The following is a 26,053-nucleotide window of genomic DNA, read 5'->3' as shown; positions in this document are numbered from 1 at the left end:
CACAGTGAACTTTAATCCGAAAGAAGGAAGAAGCTTTGACTACGGAAGAATCAAGCAGTTGAGAGCCGCGAAGTAGGCGTGTAGAATCGAGATTGGGTGAAAGGGGAATTAATGTGCTTTCCTTCTCAACAGCTTCCTGTACAGCAGATTTGTGAATAAAATTCAGCGGCGATTTGTATGTTAAATACGAAGTAGCTTGTAGGTTAAGAGTCAAAACTGCGATTTAATCGAAGAGGTCGACGAGTAGGAGTCGATATTTGCGAAACAGAGAGATTCTGCGGTGAAAGTGGAAAGTCGATACAAGTGTTTCACCCGATGTTAAAGATCGGTGAAATATAATTATAGCAAAAACATAAAACTGTCAGTTATCAAGCATTTATCAAACCTGATCATTTCAGATATAAAATGTTTTATATAAGAAAAGTATTCCAATGGTTTATAACCAACGCAGTTAGCCTCGTCAAAAGTTGAATGCAATATTCACTGACATTAACACGCTGAAAATTTCAAAAATTTCTGCCGAACTTTATCCTTACTTTTCAATTACGATACATATTAAACTATCTAAAAAATCATCTATTTTCTCGTTATTTTATTATAAATCTATAATAAAATTTATTAAAATTCTCCAATAAATACAACAAATAGGTATCCTAATACTTATAGCCGGTACCGTATACAACAACTTACATCACATATCAGTGCGAAAACAACATGAACATTCGAGTAATATACTCGTACTTTCCCTTTGTAAAATCAATGCGAATGATCCGAGACTCCGAAATCCCGAAACATTCGCGCGGTTTCGCTTTCCATCCCAATTAGCGTGAACGGTCCCTTTTAACGGAACCGGCGGCGTCCGGAATCAATAAGGATCATTGAAAACAGGGAGCGTAGGCGGTCGGTTTCCGTGGCTGTCGTACATATAACCGGTACTTTAAAGACCGTGCTCTCGGCCTTCTCGATCGGTCCTCCCGTGGGACCACACAGAGTGTCCGAATCTGGCGGCCTTAATTAATCGGCGTTAATTCTTTCCGGCTGTACGGCGTGGATCCCAAGCGATCGCGGTCGAGTCGAAGGCGGATCGGCTTGAGAACGTTCGATCGAGACTCGGTGGGGACACGGTCCGGCTCGTACGAGACAGAGAATCGGGAAGACAGGGCTAAAGGAAGGGCAGGGTGCAAGGGAGGATCGTAAATTTCCGTTATGGGACTCCTCGTAAAGCCGGCTCCGACCGGCGCGATAAAAAGCCCGGTCCACAGGTTGCTACTCCCGAGAATGATTCTTCCTGCCTTTTTCTCTCTTCCTTTCTCGCTCCCTTCTTTCTCTATCTTTGTCCTTCTTTTTTCTTCTTTTTCTCTCTTTTTATCCCCCTCGGCTCCACGAACGAGAGAATCATCGGGAAAATCGTACGTAAGGAGAGGCGGCTGCCGTCCTCACAAAGGTGTTCCTTAAAATTCGTGGGACACTTCGATCGGTAATGGAGAGGAGAAGGTGAAAAAGGGACGAGAGAAGAAAGAAGGGAGGAACCGCTCGTTAAGGCGGCTTCGCTCATCGGCTCGTCGCCCGGCCCGTAATTGCTGCTGCCGCTCGCCCACGCGAAATCGCGTCAGGCGTAAATACGGCTTAATGCCCTACTCCACCCATTCCTCTTTGTCCAGAGCGCGCCTTCTTCTTTCTGCGTGTCCTCCGAAATCGACTCGAGTTTTCGGTTTCGTTCGGTGAGAACGACTTGATGAGTTTTTTTAAAGTTAACATTGAAGGAATTATGGCGCAGCTGAGGCTTTCTTTTCTGAAAACGTTTTTTTCGTACATACTGTCTGCGCGTAAGACTTAATAGCTTCTTAGAATGAACGCGTCGTTTCTTGTTTGTTTACACTTACGAACCTTCTTATTTAGTGCTCGCTTTGTATATCGTATCTTTCTTGTATGCACCGACGTACATGGCTTTGTCATCGCAACGAGTCGATAGTTGCTATTTCTGTACTTTGAACAACGACACAATAATTCTACCTGAACGTCGTATCAGAAATATATGTCGAAGATGAAAGAACATCGGGATTTCCCGGCTGGAATGTTGGGAAAAACCCCAATACCCTAATCCAGACTTATACTATAGCTACACTTAAGTAATAAAAATAAGAAATAGTTCTATTATTCCAATCTGGTTTTATGACGATGGGTTTGGGCTCGAAGTGACATAACGGATCACTAGACGTAGCCAAGGCTATGGGGGGGATGTGTACCTGACAGAGGTATGAAATGATTATATGGCCCTCATTAAGAACAAAGATTGACCCGAGAAGTGGGGACAGGAGTGTATAAGGGCAGTTTCGTTTGGATCAGGGAGTTAGTCGTTGGACGAATTGCTGACTGAGTTATTGAGAAAGTTACCCGAATCGTGTATTATAAATCGTGTATCTCGACCATCCTATCGCTGCTACAACTCATAGCCTCTAATAGTGTCCACATTCATACCAATCAACATTAGCTACATCCGTGATGGTGAAATAAGTAAAGGATCATCGAACGCCCCGAAAGTCCAACCTGACCCCGACATATAGAAGGAGTTCAGGGAATAATTTTCTTCGTTTTTTATTTGAAGTCTGAGGTAAATGATAAAGGTTAACTAATCGAATTTAAACCAGTCGATTGGGTTGTAAATAAATCATGTCGCAGCTAGTCGATTATATGATTGATTATTTCCAGTCCAGTCTTCATCCATTGTACAAGTTCTCGTGCTCGATACTCTCTCTATTGGAATTCTCGGAACGTCTTCATTTGATTCTAGTGTGACTTCCTTACTTTTTACATCTCCACATGTTGGACATACTAACAAATGGTATGATGTACCATTTGTTCCTATGCCCAACAAGTGGAGATGTACAGAGTGAGGAAGTCACACTCGAATCAAGTGAAGACGTTTCGAGATTTCCAATAGAGAGATTATTTAGCACAAGAATTTGTGCAATGCATGAAGAATGGACTGGAAATATTCGATCACATAATCCCCATTAGCTGCGACAGAAAATAGAGATGTAATTAGAGGGGCGATTGCTGCCCTGAGAGGACTGGTAATTCGGAATTTCCTAATGAGGGAAATGGGCCTGTCCGTGCCATAAACGGACGGCCAACTAAAATTCCGAACACGCCCTGCCAAATTTACCTAGATATTTTCCAAACGTATACACCGTCACGTCATTTCTACATTTTCGGGAAACGGACTGGCATTAGTTCCTCGACGAATCGAATTTCAAGCCGGAGTGACGCATAAATTATGCCGTACGTATCTCTCTAATCTCGCGGCTAACCAAATTCCTCCGAATGCAATCGAATCTCCACGGACATTTGCCAAAATGAACCACGATCAGGCGTCGTCCCGTATACGTAACGGAAGAGAGGGATCGATTGGTCGTCGTAGTCCGACGTCAATCAAGAGATTCGGAATCAGGTCGTCGCTCGGGAATTAATCCGATTCTGGCGACCCCGGAAATATCCTGGTCCCGATTTCGCGCGGGCGTTGCCGACTATTCGAACCTATTTGAACCGTTCTACGACGTGCGCTCTCAATAATAAATCAACCCGCTTAATTGCATTACCGGCGAAACGTCAGTTGTCGAGGATGAGGGTTATATCTTGACAGCGCGTCAGATGCACACAAATAACCTGACAGCGCTGCTAAATCGAGCCACGTATAGACAAATGCTGGAAAAAATGTATAAATATTTATTCTCCCAGAATGAGGTAATTTTCCTTACGAATTTTTATCATTATGCTGGTTATTATTAGATTATTTCCAGAGTTCGTTCGTAGCTACTTTGAATTTTTTATTTCGTAGATCAATAGTAGAGAAGCTGCAGCGAAAAAGTTAAAAAGTCGAAAATTCCAAAGGTTCGCAGTGTTTGGGATTTGGAATGGCCGTCAGTTTATGACTCGGATAACACATCTACCTTTTTCGGGAAAGTCCAAATTGCCTACCTCCCAAGCTGTAAAGCTTACGATGCGGACCTCGTTAAGAGGTTGAAAAACACCTCAAGGGCCCAATGGGTCAGGTCAAAGGTAAACAGTAGGCATTAATCGGTAATACCAGAGGATATGCGCCCACCAGTGTACACAATTAAATCATGGAAAAGTCAATATGGAAATCAGTACATAAGGACAAGACGAAGCTTCTGGTTACAGTATCAAGAAAATCTTACAACCGTTTTCATCAGAATGTCAAACTCTTCGTGTATACTGAAAAGTGCAAATAAATAACCAAACTATACTACTGTTAAGGAAATCAGAGGATTTGGAAATACAAATAACTGACTTTATTTCACACACAACAGCTATACATCTATATTACACTCTGAAGAACGTCTTGCACGCACGCTTGTCGCCAACCGACTCTTCCAGATGCTTCTTAACGACGACTAACGGTCCTTTGTCTCAACTCAGACCAGGACACCCTCTAACGCTTACACACACATTCACATGTACAGTGTAAATGTATCATCTTCCTAACAACTACTACTCGTTATATTTAATTTAACCCCACTTTGAGCGTTAATCAATGTTAATTGATGGCTATTTAGTTGAGAATTCGCAACGCGCGGTACCTAGACAAATATTTTCTTTAAATTTTGAGTAGCGAGAAAATTTACAGAATTCGGCGGCAGGTTCAAATTTATAAGCTCAAAATTCGGGAGGTTTGAGATAGTCAAACTTTGTCTCGATATCTCGGGTCACATGTACGGTGTACTGCAGGTAATTGATATGCAAATGACATTTGGTGGATAGACGAACGAAAGGCATTTATTTCATCGAATCGTTCAAAGAACTCCATCGAAATGAATATGTGACATCTTCGGTGCGCTTCCTCTATTAATGATAATGATAGTTTATCAGCGACATGAAACCACGGAGCATCGATCTAGACACCAATGTTCGTCGCTGGATGAACTAGCCCCGACTCTGAACACGTCTCCGGGTACACAGGCTAATAAAATACGATCGTTTCGTCCTTTCGTTTTCCCGATTCGTAGGAACGACTCGATCGGATCGGCGAGTCAGACCTGGGTATAAATAATGTAGAGGCATCGGTCGTTAGTTCTAAAAGAGCTACCTGGTCGCCCGCGTTTCTTCAGTGACCGGATGCTTTTCATTCAGGGACAGATTGCCGAGTAGCGCGACGACCACGTCAGTCAACGAACCGGTGACGGTGGTCCAGGATCGCTTGTCGTCGTAGGGACGCCGATTGCGATCGACCGGCCTCAGGAAACGCTCGATAAATAGATTTGTTGTTTCGAGTTCGCGTTTCAGGTGAAAGGAGATAGCTCGCAAATCGAGCCATTTATTTCCCCTCCTTTTCTTCTTCGTTTCAAATTGATTTCGTTCGTGACTTTTTATTTGCCGAGCGATGATAGTATACGACTATTTGATTTTTTATTTTATCCTCCGTAATTCTATTCCTCTAAAAAATATATATCACACTTTATAATTAATAGCATATTGGTGGCACCGGCTAATCGAAATACGAGTACCAGTTTATTTCATATACTTAAAATAGTTGACTTTTTGGTACCAGACAAGATATTGGAAAATTCAATGGTACTATGAGTGGAAACGAGAAAGGAAGGGAAAAAAGGTGTCTGTCTCACGAAAGTAATGAATATTCGCACTTTCGCAGACGAGCATTAAACCAAATGAACGGAACTAGTCGGTAAATCATTCCCCTTTCTAGTCAAAAACAAAAGATCAAGTATCGGTCGATACGATATACGAGCGTGTAAAATGCGTAGCGAAGATCGGTTCGTAAATAACGAGTCATCGACTGTGGGAACGGTTCGCGACACGATCGTTTCAGGAAGATAATTCAACCGGCTGTCGATCGGCGCGACGTCTTAGCACCCCGACAGTTTCACTGACGCGCAACACGATCCTGCGCTCAGCCGCTTTAAATATTTGCCAGCTGGCGATATTAATCTGAGGATTCGCCAATTTTTCGCGCGGCTACGGCGCTGCTAACAGGTTGTACCCGATCGTGGTCGGGGACTTTTATCGAGAAACGAACCGATACCCACCGCGAGAAAGCAGCATTTTCGACGTTTCTTCGGCGACGCGACGAGTCGATCGATCATCTCGTGGCAAGCATGTATGTAAATCGATCGTCGTACGATCGATCGCGCCAAACGATCGTCATGGAGGTTGTAGAGAGCCGAACGACGATAATTCCTTCCGCGTAGATCGAACAGCGTCAACGACGGTGCTTGAGCGAGGACCGCCTACGTCGAGACTGGATTCTCTATTTGGCAAGTTGGCATTGCCCCCTCTCGCGAGACTGTACGCTTCGATTAGGTTTACTTACGACCGATCGGCTAAGGGCACGCCAGGTTCTACGTCCGCGGGATACCTGTCAGCGCTTCCGTTTACTCCGACCGCTGTTCTGAATCGCCCCATGGGGACTCTGATCGACGTTGTGTGCACTCTTTCCTGGTTCTGGCTGGGGAAATTCAGTGGCGTCTCCGAGGGGTAGTTCCTGAGGTTACAAAGATACTGTTACGCGTATGAAATCGATGATAAAAGAATATACGGTACACTTGCACATATAATTTTCCAGTAAAGTAAGAAAGTAAGATTTGATTTTAGTATATCGCTATCGACGATATTTATTTAACCGAACAGCGAAGTCTTTTGCGAGGTTCTACCTCGGCCTTGAAATGTATAATTAAATATACCGATCACGTTACTATCCTACTCGCTACAAATAAAACTTCCAACCGAATCGTCTCAATTGCAAACCAACGTACAGGAGTTTAATCGACCAAAAGTAGAACATGGCAGATTTCCAAAAATCTAACTCTACGAAACAGGTGACTTGATACGCTCCTGCGATCGACCATCAAGTGCGTGGAGTAGATAGGTGCACGCACACGCATCGACGGCTATTGCCTGGTTGGTTGGCTATCCCATTAGGAGTGTGTCAAACCCTGCGACATTTATTGAGCCGCGGCGGAATGTCCCGAGCCACTCGGTGCACGTTGGTTGGCGCGCGGTCGCTTGCTGATTTTCTCCAGATGTGGAGCTGAACGTTCGCGTCGTAAGGTGGTCGCCTAAAATGGCCAGGCCTTGGCCAATCTATAAAACATCGCTCGCTCTATCAACGGCCCTAAACGCTTTTGCGTTCGTACGCGCCCGCTTCTTGCCGTCGTACCGACTGCTCCGTAAACCGCCGCTGAGCCACTATGATGACAACGGCGCGGCAAGAAATCCCCTGGAGTTAGAGAAGAAAGGCCCTCGTGTCTATCGGGAATACCGCTGGCAATATTCGTAATAACCCTTTAGGGAAAGCCCGTATTGCTCTCGCCGGTGAGTCCGCGGTTCTCGTGCGTCGCGCGGTTTAACTCGACTTTACAACCGCGAGCCTATAGACAAGAAACGGCCACCACCGGCAAAGAAACGGTCGCGTTTTTCCTCGCCGCGTTTCGAGGACGCGGTTGGAGAACGTTTACGGTGGCCGATCGATCGGTACCACCATGACCATGCTACGTGAATCTCGTTACCGTTCCGCGTCATTTCCGGATGCTTCTTGCTTTCTGGGCTGGTAAATCGATAGATTGAGACAGAGGAATCGATCGTATCGTGACGTGGATGGATATTCTATTTTTACGACTGTTTCATCGTTATATTTGTTTTTATGTTTCCATCTTTTATATGATTTCGGTTAGGTTGATTTTCTTTCGTGGATCGTCGTATAGACTGTAGCAACTGTTCCGCGATATAGTCGAAAGGATCGTAGATTATACGGCGCGATGGTGTAGATAATCTAAGCCGCAGATGGTGGGTGCGATCGGTAGAATCAAAAGTTCGTATACAAGTTGGCAGTTCGATTGGTTAACGCAGTCGACTGGCAAAAGGAAGGTGCTTGTTTCTCGACCCGAGTCTCGGTCCAGTAAACCGTATCCTCTCTTCGAGAGAGTTTATTGTCCCCGGGGGAAAGCGTTACTTTGTTTCTCGACCATCGCTGTTCCATTTCGCGTTTTCTTCCTTGTCCTGGTATTATCGTTTGAATCAGTGCTCGTAATACAAATTTATATATACCTATATAATCATTCAATGACAAAACGAGACAATACTCCGCGAAATTCGCAGTTTATAGAACACTTCCATACAAAGTTTCCAAGTTTTCGCTCATGATATTCGATGAAACAAACGATATATAACCGGCGATACCGGTGCGAGAAAAAGCGTTATTTCTGCGCTCGTAACTCCATCGAAGAGACAGAGAGGAAGGCCTCAGTCTATCGGCTAGGATTTTCCCATTAATTACTGTCTACGCCGGTGAGAAGCGGATCGAGAAGAGCGTAGAGCGCGAGCACGAATAAAAAGCAACGTGTCGAGCGAGCGAGACGTGGAATTGCCGGGATTTATTGCTAAATCGCGCAAAACTAATAACGCTCTCCTCGTCCGTTCCAATCGACCTGTTACACGCTTCTCGACTGCTCTTTTTTCTCTCCACGTTCGACTCGATGGGAGACGCTCGCCGTGCTCGTCGCAGATACGTCCAGCCTGTTTGTTGTTCCCGATTGGTCATTATAATTACCGTGGTCGTCGATAGGATTCTTATTTACAAATAAAGTAGCCGACCTGTTGCACGGTTTTGTCGCGCGGTTTTGCAATGCGTGCACGCGCGGATCGACGGAAGTGGGAAACCGTTCGCCATGTTTGACTACGAGATAGCCTAGGTACTGTTATGTCATTTGGAACTGTTAGATTCGCGATACGAAAAGTCGATGATTTCTTATTTTGAGATAACGACAACAGAAAACAAAGTGGAAAGTTTTAACGTTATTTAGTGGTTTAATATATCTAATACTTAATTCTTGGAAATGTAGAGTCATTCTTCGAGTCGTATCTCGAACGAATCTTTTGCTAACTTTTTCGGTCAATTTCATACCAATAGTACAAATACGAATATTAATTTTCCAGCTTCGACAAAGGTATGGTCGAAGAGATTTCCTAAGGTACAGGAATTCCAAAATTATTTTACTTGAAATACTTATGATTCCATTCTAAACTTATTCTCGATATCTTCTCTAGAATATTTGTAAGTAGCTACTCATGCAACTTCCACGAGACTACGTAACAAGCGATCCTACTTCAACTAGATTTCCAAAATATTCTTCCTTCCCAGAAATATCCATCCCCACATTCTAAACTCGTGGACGTATTCTGAAGGCTCGCCTCTCGCACTGGTTCTTTGCCCTCGAGCGTCGATGGTCCCTGTTTTATTCATCACACCACGAATCCTTTTCCGGGAACGTAAAATCCCAGGACGAGAACCGAATATCGAACTTTCTCTTCCATCTGAAATCATTTTCCATTTCTCTCGCGATTCATAGCCTGAATTACATATAAACGAAAACAGAATGCACCTCTTCGAGCGTGTCTACGCCCGCACGCGCTCAAACACTCGCTGAAGAAGAGGATTCGCAGTTAGGTCGGCGTAGCTCGAACGTATTTCACCCGTGAATCGTCGGCATTCGTCCCAGCGAAGGGAGGATTTATTCTTCGTCGATTTACAATGCTTTATGGTGTCGGTCTCGCTGCTTCAACAAATAATTGCCAATTAAACGTCCCGCACATCGATCGTCTCGGCAGCCCGGTTGCGAAACTACGGATATCCCGAGGTAACTTCCTTCTTCTGCGTATTTCCACATACATATATTCGTTGCGTTGTGATTTTGCGTAGGAAGCACAGAGAGAAGTTCGATTTCTATGCTCTTTATTATGAGAACTACGCTTCATTCGAATATTTATTGTTAATTATAAAAGTTAGAGAAGTGTCATTGGCTTGAATCGTAATATTCTAATGCCCGTCACACTCAATTTATTTGATTTATTTGAATTTACAAACATGAGATTTCTGTACTTCAAGAAAGTTAAATTGTGGAATCAGCCGTTTGATACGAACGATAGCGAGCAACTGAATTGAGAGTAAGAGCGAAAGCTATATTGTGTCGTCGAGTAATCGTATAATAAAATTATCTTACGTTGTTTTGTGCTGTCAACTAGAATAATAGTGTGGGCGTATATAGCCAATTCTGTATTGAATTGTGTGTCGAATGATAATAAGAATTCGCATCTATTTGAATTTATGTTACAAAGTCGACGAATATTTATCAAAACGTTTACTGCAATCTCGCAACTCTTTCACGAAGCAACCTGACGAGTTTTCATTTTTAGTAATATAATCACGTTTTGCCGAGATATCTCGGATCGAAAGTGGACGTAGGACGATTAAGAGCAATTATGCGAGATCAAAAGGATCGCGAGCTGTCGATACCGAACTTCTTTTTTCTTTCCCCGTGGAATTCATCCTCCACCTGTGGCCGTGCGTTTCCTCGAACGAAGCGGAGAACGAAGAGGAGGATGGCGAACCGATCCGACCGCGGACTCCGACCACGGGCTCGTTTCGATTTTTTGCCGGGGCCGGGTATGCGGGCACACCTACGTCAAATCGTAAATACATTTATTCATGTTAGGCAGCCACGAGTATTGTATTCCGTTGTGGCGTTAGACAATGAAACGGGGGCGTTTTGGCCGTTCTCGCGCCGCCGCATCGCCAGAAACACACGGGTCGCGCAGCGAGACGTTTCGCCAACGAAAATTTATTTCATCGTTGAAACCACGATTTCAAGCTTTGTATTTTGGTTTCTAAGAATCGTTCTAATGTCCATTCGTCATTCAATATGTATTGGTTTGAATATCTCTACGTTGTTCCAAATTCCATTCATTTTTAGCAAATTTCTAAACAAGAAATTCTTCCATTATAAATATATTGATATAAATTATCGACGAAGATTTATATATTATACCTATTCTACTCGATAGTATGAAACAATACAAGATAATTTCGCTACTAAAAATTATTCAACGAGGTACATTAATTTTCACTTTCAGTTCTGTTCAAACATCGCCCCGTGACGTATCTTCTTCAAAATATGTACGTTTATTCATACCTACATTTGCACATTCTCTCTCTCCTCATGGTACAATCTTTTCTCTTAGTCCACGCAAAGTACAAAGACATTCCTACGACACGTTCGTACGTAAAATTCACCTAAAACATTGGATGATCCACGATCCCTTCTTTAACATTCTAATCTCAAGCTCTCAGGTCTTTAGATGTTACATATACATACGTATCTCTGATATTCAGAATTTAGTCACTCACTATAAACGTCCACATCAGATTTCCATTTTTATTTCGAACTATTTTACTTGAATATTCTAAAAACTATACGTATCTACGCAAAGTGTATTACTTGAAAGAACATTTTACGTTATCGATATGCGTCACTCTTCATTTTCATCCATCGTGTTCCCGATTCGTTATTCATACTTGCCACCTTGTATTCCTTTTCGTGCACAAAGTACCCGGGCGGTGCAGGTAAAAGTGGTCTGTTCCGAAGCCTCGACATCGCGCGACACTGACGTGCTCGGCGTGGTGGTCGACGCGCATGTCCTTTCTGTTTCGCTTCTGGCGTGTCCTGGCAAGAAAGGTGCTCCGACAGTTTATGGCCGCGGAGAGGAAGCGAAGGAGATATATGCACGCCACGCTGTATACACGCAGGGATGCGGCGTGTCTGTGTAACGTGGACGCGTGCGACGCGGGAGGAGTACTTATATGTACACCGGTGGACTGGCGAATAAATATAATGCCTGGCGTGGGCGGCCATTGTTCGCACGCGTAAAGTTGAAACGCGAGAGAAACCGACCGTAAATCGAACATTTCGAAGTTAATGGTTTACCGAGGCTGCCTCCTCTCCCCCGTGGGAACGCATCTTGTCCGTCGTGGACGACTTTCTCAGACGCCACCGACGAGGCCAGCTTTTTCACATGCCGCTATTCGGGATGCGCCACTCTGTTCGCCGTGAGTTACAAAGTCCTTTGTTTTGTTTGTCTTTTGTTTGTTCAGCATGGACGTGGATTTTCAGTTGGCTAGTTGACAAGTATATCGAAGTATAAGTAGATGACGCACAAATTATAAATGTCTGTACTTTAGATGCAAAAGTTATAACGCGAAATTGGACAAATGGAGATAATATCGAGAGACTAATCGGTAGACTTCTTATGGGAAATTTAAAGATGCAACGGCGGATGAAATAAGCAAAGATATCCTAAGAAGTAAAGCTTCAGTTTGTTGTAACGTCTAATAGATGAAATAATTTTCCATTTAGCTAGCTCTTCTCATATTTACCAAGATATAAAATTGTACGAGTATCTACGATCTATTGACCAGGAAGAATTTCACGTAGAAAATACATTTGATGTTTCAACCTTCTATTTACGACTGCTCGTTTCACTCAATATTTACTAAATATTTAATCGTTCTCATTTTCGTACGTTGTTCCTAAGCGTTTTGAAGATACTTACGAGCGGACTATCGAATTCGCACATTTCTAAAATTATCTTCATCTTGGAATATTCCATAGACATTGAAACAACGTATGCATACGTTAAAGTAGAGCCACGAAGCGATCGACGCGAGTTCGATACTTATGAATGACGCAAGGTGGATCGAGCAGCGGGAAACGAGGCACGAAGAGGAGCATCGATCGGCTCGTTAGACGGACGCAGGTATACGCGTCCGCACACGAACGTGTCTGATATGTTCTTGTGAGCCAGCCAGCACGGCGTGAAGTGCCGGACGACCCCGAGGCGTGTACTTGTAACGCACGGAACCCTGTGCTGCAGGGAGCCGCTTATTACCGATGCGGAATCAATTTCAATTTCGCGCAGCTTCACCACCTGCGATGCTGTGTACGCGAACCGAGCGTCTCGCGACTCGCCTTGTCTCGGATTACCTGGCAACTGGCTGGCGTGCGTGACTGCATGCGGCTCCACCGATCTGCGAATACTTGCGTCCATCTCCACGATATTGGGTATGGTACCCGGAATGCGGTTACAAGGGTCATAGATGAATCTAGATACGGTTTAAAAAAGTATTTCAACTTTTAAGTCAGCTAACCTGGCGAAGAACGATGAGCAATATCGATAACGTATACCAGCTATGGAATTTTTGTGATATTAAAAATGAAGGTTCTTGGATCTTGATTCCTGGATGCAATTGAAACAGATCTGAGGAGCCTGGTTAGAACGATATTGTAGTCAAAAGACTCGAGTATTCGGAAGATTCAAATCCTGACACCTCTATCTCAAAGGATTCGGTCGAAGACACTAGAAGCTTAAGCAAGAAAGACTCGACCAGTTCACTGAGATGTGAGAAATCCAGTTGGAATCTAACTAAACTCGAAGAACACTGTTGGAACTTGCCCAGATTTCGCGGATCGTATCCGAGGTATCTCGGGTTCTGACACCTTGACCTATCTTAACGATTTTGAATTTCAAGAGTTTAGCACGACATATTCAAGAGATTTGAATATTAGGGTTAGATCGATGAGATGTTCGAAAATTTGAAAATTCGGCTTGGAGTAGCCATTTTCCACTGTTGTTGTTATTATGTAGTAAGAAATAGAAATATTGGAATTATACAAACAAATACAAAATGATCTTGTTTGCGTACTAACAAACATGAAATATCATGTACAGGATATACGGTACCGTGACAATTGTCGTGGTTTAGCGCAGAGTATATGGTTTTTCGAGGCCGCTATAGAATTGCGACGGAGAATGTGAAGGGGGCAGTGGCCGGTACTTCTGCTCCAGGTTGATTGAGGTTCGTGGGTGGCCCTGGCGTCGACGTTACCCGGTAATGCCCCCTAATCACGGTCAGCCGTTCGCCATTAGACTTAAATGCGATTTTGAGCGATACCAGAAGCACCATGGCCGGTGTAATTGCTCGTAGATGTCGCGATACTTTACGTAACTCGATATTGATAGAAAAAAATCTAGATAAATCTAAATGCACGTGAAACACAAAAGGTCCGTGATTAATTAAAATTACGCGATTTATTAAGAGAGACAATTGCAAAATAGGATAAAAAATTTGTTAATTAAATTCTCTTTAGTCTCGTTTCGCGCCATTCAGTCGAATAAAACTTCAAAATGAAAAGTTTTACGTAAAGTTAAACAACCTTACAGCGTGCAGCCTTACTTTCGAACGAACCTTCACGCTGCGGCGGGATAAATCGAATAAGTTCGATACTGGACATATGAAATAGCGACAGGGTGGCCCATGTCTGACAAGTGGCTTCGGTGATAATGGATCGAGTCAGGATCGAAGGTACAGTTTTTAAGCGCGGATATCGATAGACGAGTAATAATGATAATGGTAATGATGAGTCAGATAACGATCGGTGAACACAGAAACAAAACTGCACGGGATATCGACGTGCATATAATAAGGGATGCGTGTTTGCTCGTTTTTCGGCGCTCGACGAGATATTTATAGCTGTTGCTATACCCATACTTGCCTGTGTCAGATCAGCCTCGCTAGAAAAAGCATTATTTTCAACATTAACGTCTCGGCGACGCATTAATAAGAGGACGTAAGTGCATTTTGGACCTCGCAACCAGCTACTCTGTTTTCTGTAACCGTCAATTTCACATCTGATTCTGGTATCGTGAATACCTTAACGGGCCGGCAGTGTTTTCAAGTGTATAACTGGAAAGGAAATTTCTGATCGACGTACAGAGAATCCTATCATTTCCCTTACAAAGCTATTATATTTTTTGTACAATCTATCTTTTTTTTCAGAAATGGTCATCGAATCGCAACATCGCGTCTGTCCATCGCGTGAAATAATCTGATTCATACTGAAATAACATCGAACATTGCGAACGACCTTTTTTTTAAAGACGACAGTCTTATACTTCGTATGTGCAAAGATTAATGAAAATTAAGATAAATTAAGATAAAATTAAGATAATAAAATTAAGATAAATTTTAACGAATGGCAAAAGAAGAAGTTAGTACATTTTTACATCAATCTCCCTTTCGTTGATAAAGTACAGTTGTGCAAACATCGATGTACGCGAGCACGGTGAACGTCATCAATGATGAAAGGTTCGCGAAACTTTGGATACTTTCACCGTTCGTTCGAGAAGAGTATTGACATGCATAGAATTCCTTTGTCGAGTATGCGAGTACGCCTGCGCGTTTGTGAAATTCAGCGCAGGAATGCTTGACTTTGTTTAAACGTTCCGGGCATAAAATGAGGGAAACCGTTTGGTGAACGTAGTAGGATACGGCGAATGAAACAAATTAATGGTTTTCAAGCTGATTTTCGTGTTTGCGTAACGAAGACATAACGAGCAAACGCGTTCGCGAGAGGTGTGTTTTGAAATAAAAAATAGTGAGCCGCATAGGTGTAAATTTCTCTGAACAAAAATCGATTCGCTTAAAAACATGATGGCAAGTTTTAAAACGAAAGGCGCCGCATTGCACTTATTGCGATTTAAAGATTTCCTGATATTCAATGATAATTCTAACTGAAATTCACAAACTGTAAATTGAAACAAAAACCTGAATATATTCTACATTACCAATTCGAATCGAAACTCGAGCGTGCAAAGTCTCGGGTAGTTGAACCATTATTCCGATCGACTTTATTAGCATCGAAGGTTCAATAGCCCTATAATTCTACCGTCGGAACATTTACTAACTATTTCACGCGAGCTACCGTTTTTCTGCATCTGCGCGCAACCACCGTTCCGAACACGAACAGTAGCTCTGAATTGCACGTTGCTCTCGATGCTGCACGATGTTGGCGAAACGGCGAAACATTAATAATTACCCGCCGCTTTCCCTTGGAAAACCAGGAAAGCCTGAGGGACAGAAACAGACAAGAGCTGTACGGTTCCGATTGCGCCGATAACGCGTAACGTTCGAATTACCATTCGTCCTTTCACAAGTGTTGCCAATCCCTGTAGCTGCGTACAGCGTTTAATTTATCACATTGTATTGTGCCGCTACGGGGTAGTAATTTCGCGATATAAATCGTTTCTGCTCTCGTATAACTAGCTCAGTGCAATTTACGTAATTTCGAATCGCGAATCCCAATGTCCGTTACATGGATCGAAATCGGAACGAAAATTCTAACTTATCGTCGCCACGACACGAAAACGCTATCGCACGATGCATCGTTCAACGGACCGATTATACGGTTCATTTAAAGCCTGCTGGTTTCTGCTTCTTTCTCCCTTCTCTGGAGAGAAAGGTGCACAGTAGTTAAAATGCATTTAAAGAGAAAAGTCTTCATTATTCGCGTCTCTGAGACGAGCCGTGCAACGGACACGCTGATTCACGCGGGATTGGCCAGTTTATTAATCGCCGGCGGCCTTCCTGCTCGAATTGTCTGAATGGTCCATGCGTGGAAAAGTGAAAAAGTTTTTATTACGGTTGGGAGTATAATAAATGTGAACGTTCTTCTACCAACGGGATTGTCGTATAATTTAAACGTCGCCTCATACGAATACCATTTTTTTCATTTTTATAAACTAATTGATTTTGCTCGGTTCGTGCACCATCACCAGCTATAATTAATTTCAATTTCCTTAATTAATCTCTCCATTGATAACTTGGTAAATTACTTAAAAACACGAGCCCATTAAACGAATAAAAAGTGCATGGAAAAGTTGTAGGGAAGAAAAAAAGGGCAACGTTTAATACGAAAAAAGGAGCAACGCATCGCAACAGATGACTTCCTCCGGTCTTCAGAAGCGGTGTCAGATAGGCATCGCAGGTAGCGTGGAGTCAGCGCGCATGTGCGCGTGCCGGGTAGGCGGTAGCGAGCGCGCATGCGCACCGGTGTTCATGTAAATCGACTATGCGCAGTGGCGTTAGCGGCGGTGCATTCGTGCTGTTGCAGACCGTACGTGTCGCGGCACGTCCTTGTAAGGCCACTTGCCTCCCGTCTAGTTGTGCGCACGCGTGCACGCTAGCGTTGTACGAAGCGTGTCTAAGCGGCGATGTGTGGTGTGCGCGTGTGCGTGTGCACACGTGCCGTTCAAGTGGCGCTGCGCCGAGGTTTCGCGGGCTTCTCTTCGATGTAATGGTGTGCCGCCACGCCGCTGTTCAGCGGGACTGACGCAATGCGCCGTGTACACGCGTTTGCTCGTAAATCGATTCCGAGGGAACGAACGAGAAGGGGTCGAGCAAGAAACTGCGAGAGCACGCCTTAAGCAAAAGACCTCTCCTGGACTAGCTCTGGCTCGTAACGACAGGTATTGTCGTAATGAACGCTGTTATCGCCGCGATCGTTATCCTTCTTCGCTCAGAGCTGGATTTCTATCGGAAATCGGGTTTGTCCGCTCGATAGCAAGGTCTGTGATTTGTAAGAGATAACTTTTTTCGGTTTTGAAGTTTGAACAATGTACGGGCGGAGAACTTACATTATGTTTTTTTATATACTTGGTAGTTGGAGGTAAGAAAACTTTGGATATTGTAAATTACGTGTTTCTTAGAATGTAGAAGTATTCGAATTTGTGAATTTACGAATAGAAATTTGGGAAATAGATTGTTTGATCAGTGACGAAGATAAATCATTATCGAATAAAAATCATTTACCAAGATCAAAGTGATATTTGACGATCGAATTTCAACACCTGTTGCGCATGCAAATTTCACGCGATTCTGCCAAGATTTCTGTACTCTGTTCGCGTTTCCTTTCGTACAGAAATCCGACGAGCGTTCGAATTATAATGGAATAATTTTAACGAGCACGTCGAATCGGGATTTCCCGATGCGCGTCGGTCACGCACGGAACGGAAGCGGCGAATTGAATTCAAACCGAGACGAATGGGCGAAGCATCACGTGGTGGTGTATTCTCCGTCGAAATCGAACGCGTTCTTGTTCAACAGGTCGATCGGTCCACTCCAAAGAATTCATTTAACGTTTGTCTTACATCGGTTTTTTCGTCTCTTAACCGGTATTTTGTTTCCCCTTCGTTATTTGCAAATGAATAAACCGAACTTCACAACGAGTCAGCTATCTCATCACGTAAGAATACAAATAACGCAACGATCTCAAATAATTCGTCTTGTTTTCCTTTTCCTTTTAGGCTGTATCTTAAACTGTTATCTTAACAAATAAAAAATGTTTTAAGTTTGAGTGTATAAACAATTCCACAGGATCCATCTCACGTATCGAATCTGTGATATCCTTATTCTCTCTCTCTCTCTCTCTGCCTCCTCCATTGCTGTCTTCTTCTCCCTTACCACTCCATCTCTCTCTTCTTCGCGATATGCTTAGCTACGGGTAAGAGAACCGAAGAGACTGTCGAAAGTGAAAGGAACCGAAGAAATCAAGATGGATCGTGCGTTCGTTATAACGCAGGTTTTCTCGCTGCGTGCTGCACGCACCTCCACCTTCCACCTTCTCTTCTTCCACTGGTTCAAGGACTCGTGGCGAGCGTGGCAGTCGATACCAGGCATCGATAGCATCTTGCCGGTCGTGGATGACGAGGTGGATGAGGGGAAAAAAGACGAGTCGACCGGTTGTCCCGATCAAGTGAACCGTGTTAACGTCAGGCCTGTTAACGGGGAGTCGAATTAGTATCGACGAGGGTGAATCGATCGGTCGCCATCGTGTTGCTCCTTTTCCTCCTTTTTCCTTCTTTCTTTTTCTTCTTTGATCGTTCGCGAGCTGGTCGAGCTCGGTTCCTGTCAAGGGCCCGACCCCGTGACGCCCTCGTGCACTTGTTGCGAGCAGTGCCGTTAGAAAATACGGCACCGTTCCAGAGAACGGCGCTCGCGCATTACTTTCGGTACTCGGGGCCACGTTCCACTGACGATTCCGTTATCTTTCTCTCCGTAAACCCTAAACGATGGCCTTTATATAATCCGGCATGCAGGGTTTCATCGTTCCCTCTTGGTTCTTCCTCGTGTTCATCTTGACTCGTTATTAGGTTCTCCCACGAAGCCCTGACGGTGCACGCGGTTCGGTTAGACTGGTTTCTTGTGGAGTATGCGAAACGGTCGTTAAGAGAAAGTACGTAGGTGTGTACAGTTGTCCAGAATCGTCGAATCCTTATAACGCGAAGGGAGACGGCAGAATTCCACGTTTCATGTGGTCCTCGGCAGTGAGTATCTTTTACCGTGCGATGGAGAACCGAGAGGGACGAGGTGAAAGCAGGAAGCGAACTCGTGTCGGACCATAGTGAGATCCCATTCATTGATCGTGCTATTACTTGTTGCTTCATGGTTCAGGTGTTTTGAACTCGTAATGCATCCCTCTTACGGTACACGGGATTCTCTCCGTCGGATTCGAAGCTTTTCATCATGAAAATTATCTCTAGGAGTTAGAATCTCTAGAATTATCTCTATTCTTGTATTTTGATAAAATCGTGAGTTTGTATTCCTATTCGTAAAAGTAGAGATAAAGTTGCACCAGTGTTGGAGTAACGATTATTGGAAAGAATTACAATGTAATTAATTTTCGCAACTTCAATTAAGAAACTACGTACATACGTTCTTAGCAGCATTCCAGTCGCGAGTCTATGTGAGAAGAATGATCACAATCCTCCCCCCACCGAGTGACCTGAATCATATCGACCCAGAATGTTCGATATCATTACGCTTTTTGCCTGGATCGATCGTATCGCGAATGACGCTTGCATCTTCGTGGCTCAAAGACGTGGGACGGACTTGCGACAGGCGTGTTACCCAACGTTATTACCCGTTATTAGCTACTCTTTCGCGGCGTGACGAATTTGATAACTTTCAGGCGCTAATTTATTCGGTCAAGGTCCATTATGCTCTCGGTTATAACGGCCGGGCCATTCATTATGCGTACGCGGACCCGTTAGGCCGCGAACGATGCCCGTGACGCGTCGTGAAAACCTTTAACAGCTTCTTTCCTTACTTCGATTTTAACATGATATTGTTTGCATCGGGACAAAGACGTGCGTTTTACGAGATAGAATGAAATTTTACGTCTGAAAAATTATAAACGATTAAATTTTCTATTTGAAACGCGTATTTAGTGTGAAATCGTAATAAAAATTAACAAAATTTCCAGATATTAATTTCCAAATTATTTCTGTGTCTTTAAAAATATCTTGCCAATTGTATTAAGAAACGTGCGTTGGAATGAAAAAAAGATGAAAGAAAATTCCTGTAGCGTATTGAGGCACGATAATCTGTATGAAGACGAAATATATATATAATCTGAATCAATTTCAAATTATTCTTAAAAGAAACTCGCATTCCTCGCTATTTCTTTTATCTACGTAGGAACACCCCCGCATTAAGTCACGAAGTATCCAATAATCTTTCCCTTACTGGTTCTCCGATAAAGTTGCTCTCATCCGTTCTCACTTCTGCCTTCGAAACCTTCTTTTTCAAGAAGCGAACTTGCTCCGTACGATACGCTGATTATCGGAATCCTCCTGAACAAATCGAAACACAGGGCGGTATCTTAATTAACTTCGTTCGATGAACACTGGCGGTGTACAACAGTTAAATATATTCGAACATTTTAGTCGGAAAGATAAAAACGAAGATAGGCAGCTTCTTAGCAAGTTTTCAGGAAAAAGAATCTTGTAAACTGCCCACGACGCGGCATGAAAGACCGTCTGAAAGAGGAGTCTCGAAATCGGGAGGAAGATAATTCCATGTTTATGGTAATTCAAGCTCACCACGAACAGAAGTTTTAATTTCTACAATGTTATCCCGTTACGCAATCCGTGCATATTATTAGTTACGGATTTCTTTTCCCACAGTTCCAGTGTGCCACATTATCGGTGTGTGTTATCTCGAAAAATCGTCGACCTACCATAGACCACCCTTCTCAAGCGTAGTATAAAAAATCACGAGGATGACATCAACGACGCGACCGGTCGCCCCGTAACACGACGAAAAAGACGAACGGATCATTTCCCAATTAGATTTCTGCCGCCCGCTATCACTTTCCCTCTATTCTCCTTTCGTTTTAATTATTCTTCACGACACGAGTTCAGGGGCCAGGAGAAATATTGTCTAGCCGGGTTTGTTCCGGCGGCAAGTCTTTCCAGGCAGCATCCCGGTCCAGACTTTCGCGGTGCGCCTTCTCCGTGTGCTATTGACCCTTTTTCACTACAGGTGAGCTGGGAGGGGCCTTGGACAGGTAGATACACCTAACCCGCGTACCGTAAGAATTGAGAGCCACGTCTAACGGGTGTTCGTGTACGAACCTTATTGTGCTCTTTTCTGTTTCATGGAAAGCGGGTTGTCTTACATATACTTTTCCTCGATTCTTTTACGTATTTTTCATCGAAACGTTACATTGCATATGGTGTTTACAAATACCTGATAATTAACTACATGAATTCTAATCTATATTTTACAAAAGTATAAATAACAAAATTTTCGTTACGTGACTAGAAATGAATATATACCGGTAACTTTATACACGTATAGTTATATCGCAAGGTATTCTACGAGTCTACAAGCCATAGAGTCAATCGTAAATCGGTTACTTTTCAACCGGATGAATGTGGCGCTTAATTGAAACCACCGCGTAACGCAGTTCGTTTGATCGCGAACACCGGTTCAACGAACAGAGAGCGAGCGGAGGTTCTCGGATTCGCGCTTGCTCCACCGTCTTAACGACACGTGCCAGAACACGCGTAGGCTGGTATTTTTACCGCGTTACGGGCCCGGGTCGTTTAGAAGCCTCGTTAAATGGCGAGCAATTAATCTAGATGAAACTGGATGGGACAAGCGCGCCTGGATCAAGCGGCGGCAATTAGAGGCTCGCGTTATCGGCTGCTGGCATCTTCCAATGGAAAAAGTCACCCGGTATGTGGCGCGGAACGATGCTACGTAGATATGCGGCAAGAGTGAGCATAAGGTGCACAAACTACCATACATGCCCTTGCACGGTGTTTCCACGTTACGACACACGACCGTGATACACGAGCGCGAGCCACGCGTGTGCGTGTCCACCATCGTTGTATCGTTATGACCATTAAACACATTGTGCTCGAAGGTGTTTCTTATAATGGATTCCTGTTGTTTATTAACATCGCGAGAACGTCCTCCCTTTATCGTGCCGCATCAGGCTCCAGTTGTATCTAAGCTTTGATTTCGTCCGAGTAAGGACAGTGGATAGAGTCTGGCCGGAAAGAGACTAGGGAAATCACGGCGTCGATTTATGAACCCCGCGACCAGGGCTGATGATCGCCGCCGCGATCGCGAGACGGTGGCTGTATCGGATGGAACGCCAAAGCTCCCGGGAACAAAGGAATACCTTTGGTTACTTGTCTATTTGTGAATTTGAGAATTGGTTGCGGGAAGCAACCGGGTTGTCCAGCGGAAATTCAATTTGAAATGACGGTGGTTGGTGGTGGGGCTAGATGTCTTTGTACTTATTGAAATCGTAAACCGTGAACTTGAGATGGGAAAAGGGACGGGAAAAGAGATGGGAAGGGACATGGAAAGCAGTTGAGATATATTTACCAATTTGAATACTTGGTAATACGAGCTAGGTTTTAACAACAATAAAGAAAAAGTTTGTAGAATATTCTTGTATCAAGATCGACGATTAGGTCTAGTACTGGCGGATTTGCCGTCGAGGTGAAACAAATATATGCGAATTTGAGCATTTCGTACTTCAGAGTGGATCTAGTAATCGTAGTAAAGTTAGAACGTTTAATAGTTCTTCGTAGAGATTCATAGAGCACCCTTGAACCAAGATCGATAATTAATTCTAGTACCTGCGGTGGTCATGGTAGCGTGACCGCGCTAAAACGAAAACACCGGGCAGGAAGACGGGAAGAAAAAGCACGGAGAAGAAACGAGTCGCCTGAAATATTAATCCCGATAAAACGTCTGTCCGCTCCGGTCTACAGAAAATTGCCTCAATTTAGTCGCTTGAGATAGCTATCGCTGGCCTTTTTTCCCCGCTTCAAGGTATTCGTATATCCTGCCGTTGATTATCCGCGACATTGCGCAGACTGGCGCGAGGCCCTGGTCGAGGCGTGTGTTAGTTGCGGCATCGACGCACGTGCGTCCACGCGGCGCGGCGCCGCGGGAAAGGCGCGTGCGGATTGCGAAATAACGAATTTAACGAAGCTGGATAGAGAGAGAACAGGTGTACGCGCGCCACAATATTGGAAACTGAGGCCGCGCGAGCGCGTTTTAATGGTGTTTCCAGTCTTCTGTCCGGCCAAGGTATAATAATCAGAAACGAGGGAACGTGGACACTAAACCCGTACCAGTGAGCCGTGTATCGCTCGCGAGTACGTGATCACGCGCGAAATAATCGGCCGTTGTATAGATTGGACAACCGGTATTGAGGTGGAGATAAGTCTGAAACACAGGTAGCTCGTAACCTGGAAAAAAGTCCTGGATGTCCTATTGATAATGGCCGCTAGAGTATCGTCGATTATCGCATTGCTGCCGGTGCACTGACTCGACGATCATAAATACGTATCTACTTTAGGTTCCTTGAATAATCTAACGGTAGGCCACTCGTTTCCGGCGTGATGAATACTAAATTGGTCTAATGGCGATCGTGAAGTGGCTCTACCCTTCCTCGAGATGCGGCCCGTTGCTCGATATGTACAAAGTTTGACATGCGATAGTTTATCGATCCGTTCCACGATCCGGATGTTACGAGAGCCGCGGTGCTATCTCTGGGTTTCGAGGTTTCGCGAGAACGGAGGGACAATAAGTAGGCGCCAATGGTAATAGATACGACCGACACGATAACCCTGTCACATAAATATCGTCATCAAGACAGTGTACGCACGGTCGTTCGATTTTAGTGACCGTTTGCCGTGACATTTCTCTCTCTTTCTCCCTCTTTCTAGCGAGCTGGCATTAGCTCGTGGTTATTTTATGGTAGCCCCAACGAACAGCGGTCGTCCGATCGATGAATCCCGGCGAACCGTTCACTTAGCCGCTCATTACATATTTTGTTGTATTTTCTCGAACGGCCGACGTAATTGCCCCTGCCTATCCGGTTTGCCCGGCCCGTATTTATACAACGGACGTTTAGAAGGGACGCCGTTGCGGAAAAGGAAGATCTCGCGGAAGGTGCATCGGGAGTCTGATTGATAATCACGTCATGTAAATATCGCCATTATCTCGCGTAATCTGAGCACGGACCTCTATCCGTTATCAGAAAGCAAGCTACTCGCTCTCTTCGCGTTCCTGTCAAGATTCGTGTACATTGTACAAGCCCGACTCATTCTCCGCCTTCTTGCACGCCCGTGTTTATTCTTCCTTGGACCATTCCGTTTTATGGAGCCCGGTAAATATCGAGACGATGAGTCGTCGTAAATTTCCATTTTGTAATTACGCTCTGTTTGTTGTGTTCTGGTGATCCACGATGAATGATCGAGCATCGAACGATACGCTAATTTGATCGGTCTATTCAGTGTAAAAGCCTGCCTCAAGGCCCTCGATATTTTCTTTCTTCGTTCGCGCTGACTTTTTTACGTGAAACTGTAGCAACTTTGTCGGCGATGAATCTAAACCGTTTCTTCCACTCTCTTTCTCTCTCTCTCTCTCTCTTTCGCTCTTACTCATCCCTTGCTTTACGTTTATTATGCAGAAGCGGTCCCTGCCGCGATGCAGCTTCTTCTTGCATCTCGGAAGCCTGTGCGTCGATTCGATCTCTCGTTCCAGTTATATGCGTGCTGGCTCTTGCACGCTTCTTGATTTTTCATTATTTTACGGTGGTGCGTCGGTGTACTCTCGATTCTCCGCAGACAATCGTGTCCGCCCAGCTTTTTTGCTCGCGTTTCATCGAACGCTGTGGTTTCCTCGACGTTCCTTCATCGATTCTAATTCCACCGCGTCGCGATTTTTCCAACAGCCACCGACCGCGATTGTCTTCATTTTTCCTTCGACAACGGGATTGTTTGTCGCTTCGACAGGATATTTACGTAACGCGGATCTCGATGATCTCGTCTCAATTCGACGAAATATCAACGACTCGCTTCCTGGCTCTATCAAAGACATAATTCAACCATCTGATCGGAACCTCAACCAGAACGACCGATCGTTCTTCGTCTTTCACCATGAATCTCACGCGTACGCTATAAATTAATATTCCAAAATCGTAAATTAGCAGATTCATCGGCGATCGGTTCTAAGGAATGTGAAATCGACTCGCGACTGTATGTCTCACCGTTACGTCGACGCACCTAACGAAAATGGAACGTAAACGTTGACGTGTTATATAAAAAACATCGTCAGCGTCCTGGACCGGCGTTATCCATCGCGATGTAATGCCTCTCGTAAATATAGCTAGTGTTACAGCCTGCACACGGCTTCGTAGCTACCGAAGGAGCATGCAGAGCATCGCGTTGCCCGAGTCACGTTCACGCTCGATGCACCTGTGTAAACGCGAACTGACCACCGGGAGTTATTATCGCTGCGTTAACTCGTCTATTCGCGGGAAGTTACCTGCGTTACGGGAAATTAATCCGCGTGAAACGGACGACAAGCAATTCACGGGAAAACGTCGTACAACGTAGTAACGAATTGCCGGTGACGAATACCGTGATCATGACTTATCATAATTATCATCCTGGAAATAACCATGCCAGTGCACGTGAATCAATCGTTCGATTGGGCAATTCGATTGCTCGCGAGGAACCGGCTAATTCCGTAAACGATAACCAATCGAAATTCTGCCATCTCGCTGACTATCAGTGGTTAAGATCGTCGATCGAAGATTCATCGTGTTTTAATCGTTTTGCTTTTATCGCTACTATCTTGCTCGAGTCCACGGAACTCGCGTTTAATTAAATTTCACATTGGCCGTATTAAAAACTCGTTCTGTGCCGCGTATACGAATTTCACCGTATTACGCTTTTAAATTGTAGAAAGAGATCATACGGGAAACAGAAAGAAGGAAACGTAGTTAAAGCCGGCTTTGCACGGAGATACGCGTATCGCGTGCTGCGAACCGTCTGAATAGCGCCGTTTTTTTTCGTCTGTCGTCTTCGTACGAAAAATATCGTCGCCAAGATACACGAAATAACTATCGTGATATCGCGTCTCATGAAAATCGTCGTGTGAACGCTTATCTTAGTTTGCGCGCATATACAATATCGCGTATTTCAATGTGAAACCGGTCTAAGGGTCTCGATGTGGGACCATCTATCGTTC

The 26,053-nt window shown here is 44.2% G+C and overlaps 1 long non-coding RNA gene across 1 annotated transcript in view; it reads right to left on the bottom strand.

The window, feature by feature from the left end:
* Positions 1-6,214: 6,214 nt before the first annotated feature.
* Positions 6,215-26,053, bottom strand: part of LOC138184803 (uncharacterized) — a 34,010-nt gene continuing 14,171 nt past the window's right edge. Inside the window, exon 4 of the long non-coding RNA XR_011174417.1 lies at positions 6,215-6,520. This is a non-coding gene — a long non-coding RNA (uncharacterized LOC138184803). The remainder of the gene's footprint in view (positions 6,521-26,053) is intronic.

Source organism: Bombus flavifrons, chromosome 1, assembly GCF_040668555.2.
Source record: "Bombus flavifrons isolate JBK064 chromosome 1, iyBomFlav1_principal, whole genome shotgun sequence".
Classification (NCBI taxonomy): Eukaryota; Metazoa; Arthropoda; class Insecta; order Hymenoptera; family Apidae; genus Bombus; species Bombus flavifrons.
This window is presented reverse-complemented; position numbering and strand designations above follow the sequence as displayed.